This window comes from Haemorhous mexicanus, chromosome 32 (genome assembly GCF_027477595.1).
Source record: "Haemorhous mexicanus isolate bHaeMex1 chromosome 32, bHaeMex1.pri, whole genome shotgun sequence".
In the NCBI taxonomy this organism is placed as follows: domain Eukaryota; kingdom Metazoa; phylum Chordata; class Aves; order Passeriformes; family Fringillidae; genus Haemorhous; species Haemorhous mexicanus.
The window spans coordinates 1,075,451-1,084,049 of NC_082372.1; the positions used below are offsets into that span (position 1 = coordinate 1,075,451).

Genomic DNA, 8,599 nt, shown 5'->3' on the forward strand with positions numbered 1-8,599 from the left:
AGCTCGGAGGCGGCCGGAGCGCAGGTGGGAGCCGCGCTGGGTTGTGCGGGGGCTCGGGGCTCGCTGCGGGCCTCGGGGGCGGCAGGGGGCTCAGGCGGGTTGGTTGTGCCGTGTCCGGCCCGTCTTGTCCCTGGGCTGAGGGCGCTGCGGGAGCGGCTGCCCGCGGTCTCCTTCCCGCCGCTGCCTCGGCAGGAGCCGCTGCCGGAGCAGCGCTGGCTCGGCCCGGTTCCTGTGGCTAGGACAGAGGGGGCTGCCCCGTCCCCGGAGGCTGCGCTGCGGCCGCCTCCGAGCTCCGCGGCCGCCGCCTCACCGGGCTCCGGCCGCTGCCACCACTACCAGACCCGCACAGACACTCCGGTAATGGCGGCTCTGCCAAGCCAGGGGCGCCCTCGGGGCGGCACCGGGGCCGTGCTTGGCCCTGCTCCCACCAATCAGCGGCTAGAACGAGGAGTGACGGCAGAATCAGCCAATCGCGGCGAGGAGCGGGCTCTGCACACGGTACGGCCTTGCCTCCCTTTCCCCGCACACCGGCATTTTCCGGAACCCGCGGCTGAGGAGCGGCCCCGGCGCTGGGCCCAGCCCGGGCAGGAGGCCAAGGAGCCGCTGCTGCTGCCCCGAACCGCCGGGAGCTCGGCGTGACCGGGACCTGAGGGCGCTGGGGTGAGTGCGGGACGGAGCAGGGACCCACCTGCAGCCCTGGCAGGAGCCCAGGCCGGAGCAGGGGATGCTGGAGAGAGGCCAAAACCTCTCAGTCACTTCCCTCCTCCCCCTGGGCAGGGAACAGAGCACACAAGGAAAGGCTCCAGGGTCTGGGTAAGTGGGGACAGTTCAATCACTGGTGACGGGCACAACACACTTGTCAGGAAAATTAATCCACAAACATCAGAGGTTTATGTCCGAAAAGGAGACAGAGGAGTCTTTTTACTTTATTCGAATAAAGGCAGAGGCCCTGGGGCATTCCCCTGGGTTCTCTCAAATTTTTGGAGGACGCAGCCTCCCTTTTTATCCCAATTTCCCGGCCGTATTTCCCTTCTCTCTTTCCCCGTTGGCTGAGGTACTTGACAGGTTCAGACTTCTCGGTACACCTGATACCGAAGATTTCCCTCTAATGTGTAACCCTCCCTTTTAATTTTTAATTCTTATGGAATTTCGGGTTTTACCTCATTATTTCTTTCATTTTTCAATGTTCAGTTTCATCTATCAGTGAACCTAAAGTTGGTTTGTAAAAGCAAATATCTGTTTCTATTCATCAATCAGTGGAATCTTTCCCATTGTTTCTTTTATCTCTCAGTGCTGGTTTGATCTACCAGCAGACCCCCAGCTTGTTTGTGAGGACAAAATCCATCATTCCTCTCACACTTGACTTGGGGAAATTAATTGAATTTATTATCAAACATACCAGGGCAAGAGAATGAGAACTGAAATAATTCCTAGGGAAACATCCTCCCCCCACTTCTCTCTCCTTCCCGGGCTTAACTCTATCCCGCATTCCCTCCCTTCTCCCCACCCAGAGGCGCAGGGCCTGGGGGTCCCAGCCCGGTCATGTCACAGCCTCCCCTCAGGGACAGGAATCCTCGTCCTGCCCCAGCCTGGGGTCCCTCCCACGGGACACAGTCCCTCGGGAACGGGCTGCTCCAGCGGGGATCGCCCACGGGCTCACAGGTCCCGCCAGGAGCCACTTCCATGGCTCTGCAGGGGCTTCCCAGGGGCTCGGAGCCTCTCTCGGGCATCCCCTGCCCGCGGTCTCCTTTCCGCCGCTGCCTCGGCAGGAGCCGCTGCCGGAGCGGCGCTGGCTCGGCCCGGTTCCTGTGGCTGGGACAGAGGGGGCTGCCCCGTCCCGGGGCTGTGCGGGGAAATTCACTTCGCCGGAGGTTTCTGTGCCCGGAGGAGGCAGAGGAGTCCTGTAAAAGTGACTTTATTGCTGAGCAGAGGGAGAGGCCGTGGGGCATTTGCCGTGCGGTCTCTGCCATTGTTGTAGTTCGCAGCCTCCTTTTTATCCTCATTTTCCCGGCCTCATTTCCCCCTCCCTTTGCCCACTGGCTGAGGTACTTGGAAGGTTCAGACTTCCCGATCCTCCAACTGCATGTCCTCGTTAATGTGCACCCCCACTTTTGTTTAACATCCGATATTCATGGGCTCTGTTAAGTCCTTGTTCTTCTCGAAGTTCAGGAATCTAGCGGGACTTTGAGCAGGTGTCCGTGTAAATTTGTAACATTTTCTGAAACTGATGGTTTCTCCCCTTACTTCCTTATCTACAAGTCCCTGGCCCTATCTGCGAGCAGATTCACTCATTGACTCTGTTTTTTCTTTCTGGGTCCTCTTTGGTTTTGGGATTATTCTCAGTGCCCTCCTTCCCTGTCCTTCTGTAGCCGTTCCTGGATCAGGAGGCCTGGCTGCCACCTGTATCCCCAGGCTCACCTGCTGAATGAGCTGCATTCTCCAGGTGTGGAGCATGGTAAAAAGATGAGAGTTGCTGTAGCACATGAGAGGAGGGATTCCATTTGTTTAACCCATGGTCTGCCAGGGAGCCACAAAACCGTGTCCCATTCCCATCCTTTCCATGTTTGGACTGGTACATGAGCTACTTTCTTGTTTCTTTTGTTATCTGTTTCCCCACTTTTCCTTTGCCATCTATTTGCCAACAGCAGTTTGAGTCATTTAATTTTCCACAAACTCCTCCTTTTTCTGCTAACAGATGATCTGATCCCATCCCCTGGTGAAATGTTGTGTTCCTCCTTTCAGTGGATTGGTCAGCAGGAAGGTCAGGAGCTGGAGCTGTCTGGTTGGTTATTATTTTGAGGACAGCTTGTAACCTAATGATGCCATTGAAATGAATTGTTTAGGGTTCCCAGGGGCTGGTCCATGGTGTTGTAGGATTTGTTCTGGTGGCCTTTCAGCTTTTCAGAATTGTTTTTGCCCCCCTGTTAGGTGACATGGTGTCAGCAGAAGATATTGAAGCCTTCCTGCTCAGGGCATTTCAGTGCCAGACTCTCACAAGCACCCACAGCTCTGCCGGTTGAGCTGAGCATGGGGCGGTGACCTGCGCTTTGTCTGATTCCCCTTCCTTCCCTCCCCTGGAACAGTGTGTTGCTTTTAGACACCACTTGTCCTGGTTGCTTCAAAGTGCTCCATATCTAATTTTCCCTCTTTCCCTGGGTCTGCCCACACTTCTGGGTTCACTTCAGCATAGGCCGTGCCAGACATCTGACACGGAGGTACAACAGAACTAACCTCTGCATCATCTTTTATAAAATTAATTTACGTTCCCAGTTTAGTGATCAAATCCCTTCCCAGTAAATTATAATCACAATTAGGAGCAAATAAAAATTCATGCATTTCAAACCCATCACCCACATCTGCTAATAGTGGTTCAATAAAACACACCTGCTCATTTTTTCCCACTTCTCCCATGAATAATCCAAGACATTTTTGGCGTTTTTCTCCCCTTGGGTCTAAGATTCACAGTGGATTGAGAGGCCCCTGTGTCCATCAGGAAAAGACTCCTCTCAATGCAGACCCACCCTGAATGTGCTCAAGGGCTCCAGTGTTGTGGGTCCCTGGTGTGATGGGAGCTGTGACACCCCTGCCAGTCCATGTCCATCAAGGGGTGGACTTGCTCCTCCTGAGGGTGCTGCTGTCTCTGCTTGCAGTGTCCTTGTGCCCTGCAGCTGGAGCCCTGATTCCTTGCCAGGGGCAGTTTGGGTGGGCTCTCCCCTGCCGAGGAGGGCAATGCCTCTGCCAGGTGCTTGTGGCCGAGCCTATCCCCTGGGTGCTGGGGCCCCCTTGGGCCCTGGGGTTGATCCCTCAGGGGCTGTAGGAACTCTGCCCTGGCCTTTGCCTTCAGCTTGGCCTTTTTCTGCTCCCTTCTTGCATTCCCCTGCTGTGCCTTTGTGCCCAAGTGCTGCAGGTCCTTCTTGTGCCCCTCCTGCAGCTCCCCTCAGTGCCTGTGGGTGCTCATCCTCAGCTCCCGAGCTTTCTGCAAAATCATTTGTTTCTCCAGCAACCCTAACAAAATCCTTAAAAGAAAATTTCAGTCCTTCCACGTACAATCCACATTTCCCAGATATTCCTTGCTCCCTGTGCTCAGGGTCCCCTCCCCAGCCCGTATCCCAGAGCCAGTCCCTGTCCTGCCGCAGTGTCCAAAGGTGCCGCCCCGGCGGGCAGGGCCGGCAGCTCCACGGGGCCGGGCACGGCCGGGGCGTCCCGCAGCCTCCTGGGGGCCGGGGGCCACTGCCGGCCCTGCCCGGGGCTGGTGGGGTCAGGCAGTGCCCGGCGCTGAGCCCCGGCTGCCCCACAGCCCCGGCCCGGCCCCGCAGCTCCCCACAGGCCCCCAGCCCGTGCTCCCGGTCCCGCCCCTCTGCGCCCAGTGCTGCCTCTGCCCACCACAGACAAACCCCTGAAATCCTGACCTCCTTGTTTTCCTCTCCTGGAAACTGGGGACAGAAATGACCTGAATCAGCTAAAAAGTTTTGAGGCTAAAACCCTGCTGAAAAACATCCCAGTCCTCAGTATTTTTCTCTTCCTCTGATTTTGCATCATCCTTTTCCTTCCCACAGAGATTCCTCCTGCTGCTTTTTGCCTTATCCATATTGCTGCACGCTCCCCTTCACCCAATCCCTTCCCAGCACACCAACACCATCCATCCCCTGTTGTCCAAATGCCTTCTCCACTTCCCTTATTGCCCCCCTGGGTATCCATGTCCTTAATTACCTCTGGGGGAATGTGCAAACTGCCTCAACATTCTCCCAAGGGACGCTTCAGAGATATTTTGGGATCATCATCCCTTTGGCCAGGACCCCTTCCCAGCTTTCCCTTTTCTACCCTCCATGGGTGCCCTGCCATGTTCATTCCCCAAAGATCCCACTGCACTCACTGATGAGATTTCCAGAGCTCTCTCCCTGCTGACTCTTCAGAGCACCCCCCGATGTGTCACTCGTCTGTCTCCTGGTCACTCTCGGGTACCCAATCAATCCCCGGTGCCGCCGCCACCCAAGGGAGCCCATCCCCCAAACTGGGTGAGGCACCTTCAGCTGCACTCACTGCCGGCTGCTTGGGATGGTGGAAGGAATTCTGGATGAGCTCCAAGGTGTGTGGAAAAATTGACATCACCAGAGGTTTCTGTCCACAAAGCAGCCAGAGGAGTCCTGTAAAAGTAATTACATTCCTAAAAAAAGGGAGATGCCATGAAACATTTTCCATGTGGTCTCTCCTATTGTTGAAGGACACAGCCTCCTTTTCATCCTAATTTTCCCAGCCACATCTCCCTCTCCCCATTGGGTGGAGTACTTGAGAGCTACAAACATCCCAATCCACCTACTGCATACCCCCTTGATAGGGTTCCCACTTTTGTATAGCAAACGATATTCATGGCTCATTGTTGTTCTTCTCGAAGTTCATGAATTTGGCAGGACCTTGGCTCAGCAGCAGTCAGTGTCATCAGTTAATAACATTTTCTGAAACTGATGGCTTCTCCTGTTGCTTCCTTTTGTACCTGGCCCTATCTTTAATCAGATTCACAGCATCTGTTTGTAAAGACACTTTCCTCTTGTTCCTTTCATGGGGGTCCCTCGTTTGTGGGACATCCCCCTGGAGCAGGGTGTCCCCCTTGCTGCAGCCCCAGCCCTCAGGCAGTGCTCACACAATCAGAGTGTGTGGCACTCATGACCCAGCAGTGTCCAGGCAGACCCGCAGCTCCCAGCGTTCCCCACCTGCAGCGTCATCGCCCCAGCGCCCCCCCCCACGAGGGGAATTTGGGGAGGTGGGAGTGGGGCAGCGCCAAGGCCGGGCTCCCCCACGCTGTCCTGGCGGGAGCAGCTGCAGTGGGGACCGAGTGCGGGCGGAAGCGGCCGAGAGCCCAGCACTGCCCCAGCCCGACCTGCCCCAGCTCCATCCCTGCCCCTGCAGTGGGATGCTGTGGGTTTGGGGGGAAGGGGGAGCCGGCAGTGGGTGCTGGGCCTGGGGCAGGAGGAGAAGGGAAGGAGAAGCAGGGTTGAGGAACAAAATGGTCAAACGCTGCACGTGGGAGGAAAAGGTGGGATTGTGCTGGAGAAGGAGGCGTAGCAGGAGGAAGAGGAGTGTGAGCAAGAGCAGAGACACAGGAGGAGGAGGAGCAGAAACAGGAGGTTCTACCCCTCCCTGTATCTGCAACCTCCCTCCTGCCCCAGGCGTGTTTCTCCCCCCAACATGCAGCAGGTGACCAGGGAGGGGGATCCCTGATTTTCACAGGGGTGAATCTTGATGTTTCTGAGCTTTTGTGGGTTAAATGTTGGTGCTTTGGTTTTTTGTTGGGGCTGAATCTTTATATTTTGGAAGGGGGTTTTGCTGAATCATGATGTTTGGGGAGTTTTTGATCTGTGTCTTGATGTTTGGAGGATTTTTGGCCTCAATCTTATTATTTTGGTGGTTCTTACAGACACAAGATTCCCAATGACTTCATGAGATAAAGGGGGGAAGGAGTCCAAGGCATTCTCATCTTGTTTTTTCCCCAAACCAGGATTTTTCATTCCTAGGGAATGTCTGGATGGAGGAGGAGGAAAAGCCCTGGAGATCTCGCATGAGGAGGGGCTGCAAACCCAGCCCAGGGAGCTGCGGGGAGGAAAGAGCCCCCCTGAGCCAGGAAGGTGTCCGGAGATCCAGCTGGAGCTCAGAGCTGGTGGAGAAGCCTCATGGCAGGGAGAAGCCACACAAGTGCTTGGAATGTGGGAAGGGTTTCAGCCGGAGCTTGCACCTGATCCAGCACCAGGTGATCCACACTGGGGAACGGCCCTATGAGTGTGAGGAGTGTGGGAAACATTTCAGCTGGAGCTCCAACCTGAGGCAGCACCAGAGGTTCCACACTGGGGATTGACCCTTTAAATGTGGAGAGTGTGGGAAGAGTTTCAGCCAGAGCTCTGTCCTGACTCAACACCAGAGGATCCACACTGGGGAAAAGCCCTTTGAGTGTGGGGAATGTGGGAAGAGCTTCAGCCAGAGGGGCCACCTGATGCAGCACCAGGTAATCCACACTGGGGAATGGCCCTACAAGTGTGGGGAATGTGGGATGGGCTTCAACCAGAAGGGGAGCCTGATGCAACACCAGAGAATCCATACTGCGGAAAAGCCCTATGAGTGTGGGCAATGTGGGAAGAGCTTTAGATACAACTCTGGCCTGAGGAAACATGAGAGGATCCACACTGGGGAAAAGCCCTACGAGTGTGGGCAGTGTGGGATGAGCTTCAGCATCAAGTGCCAGCTGACGGAGCACCAGAAGATCCACACTGGGGAAAAGCCCTACAAGTGTGGGGAATGTGGGAAGAGCTTCAGAGGAAGCTCAGCCCTGATTCGGCACCAGGTGATCCACACGGGGAAATGGCCCTACACCTGCTTGGAATGTGGGAAGAGCTACGGGTGGCACTCTGACCTGAGAAAACACCAGCATGTTCATACTGGGGAGAAGCCCTACAAGTGTCCTGAGTGTGGGAAGAGGTTTCCAAGGAGCTCCGATCTCTGCAAACACGAGCGGATTCACACAGAGGAGAGGCCCTTCCGCTGCTCCGACTGCGGGAGGGGCTTCAAGCAAAACTCCCAGCTCACCATGCACTGGCGCATCCACACCGGGGAGAGGCCCTACAAATGTCCTGAGTGTGGGATGAGATTCTCCACAAGCTCAACATTGACCCGACACCAACGGAGGTGCCACTAAGGGAAGCCCTGTGAGTGCCCCGAGTGCGGGAAGAGCTTCGTGTGCTGCTCCAGCTCCATCCCCCATGCGAGGATCCGCGTTGGATGATCCGCAGTGACCCCCGTTGGGCAGAGCCCTGGTGATCTGTGGTCCTGGTGATCCAAGTTGGAAGGCATCTGGCTGGGGCCTCCACATCTTCCTGGTTCCCTGAGGGCACCTAGATAAACCCAGTGGCAGGAACATCCATCAGGAGGCAGGCCAGCAATGGGATTTCCTTGGGGAGAGCAGATTTGTCGACTTTCAACCCCATAAAATCTTTAGCATTCAATCCTGTCTTCTGGTGACATCAAGGAGTACTGAATGGTCTTGGAGGTACATTCTGGGTTGATTATATGATGCTTGTATCCCCAATTGTCTTGTTGAATAATAAGTTTTGGACCTTTAAGACTTGTCCTGAGAGTGAAGGGGGAGAGAAGCAGTGCACAGTTTGTTTTCAGACACTGCACTCACTCCTCCACATTCCTGCTCCTGCAGTGTGTTGCCTGCAGATGGACAGACAGCGGGACAGAGCTCTCCTTTGCTTTTAGTTAGTTTTAGCTAGCTGAGGCAAAGAAGTTCCCTGGACTGTGGTTTTTTCCACTTTTCTTTGGACCTGTTTAAACCTGCTCTGGCCTGAACACCAGCAGAGCACCGGCAGCTCTCACCTGTGGCTCACCGGGCCGGGCCTGGGCTGCGGCATTTCCAGCACCGGAGGGACTGATAAGAGACTGAGTGAGCTGAGCTGCAGCCCATGGAGGGACTTTGTGAGTTTGTCTCTCTTTTAGAGCGGCAAGAGGTTTTATTGTTTAATATTGTTTAGGTTTTATTGTTTAATAAATAGTTTTCTCCACCTTTTTCCAAGGAGGTATTTTATTTTTCCTGAACCAGTTGGGGGAGTGC

At 55.2% G+C, this 8,599-nt stretch overlaps 1 pseudogene; it reads left to right on the plus strand.

The window, feature by feature from the left end:
• The first annotated feature begins 128 nt into the window (after positions 1-128).
• On the plus strand, positions 129-8,555 carry LOC132340545 (zinc finger protein 239-like; annotated as a pseudogene).
• The last annotated feature ends 44 nt before the right edge of the window (positions 8,556-8,599 follow it).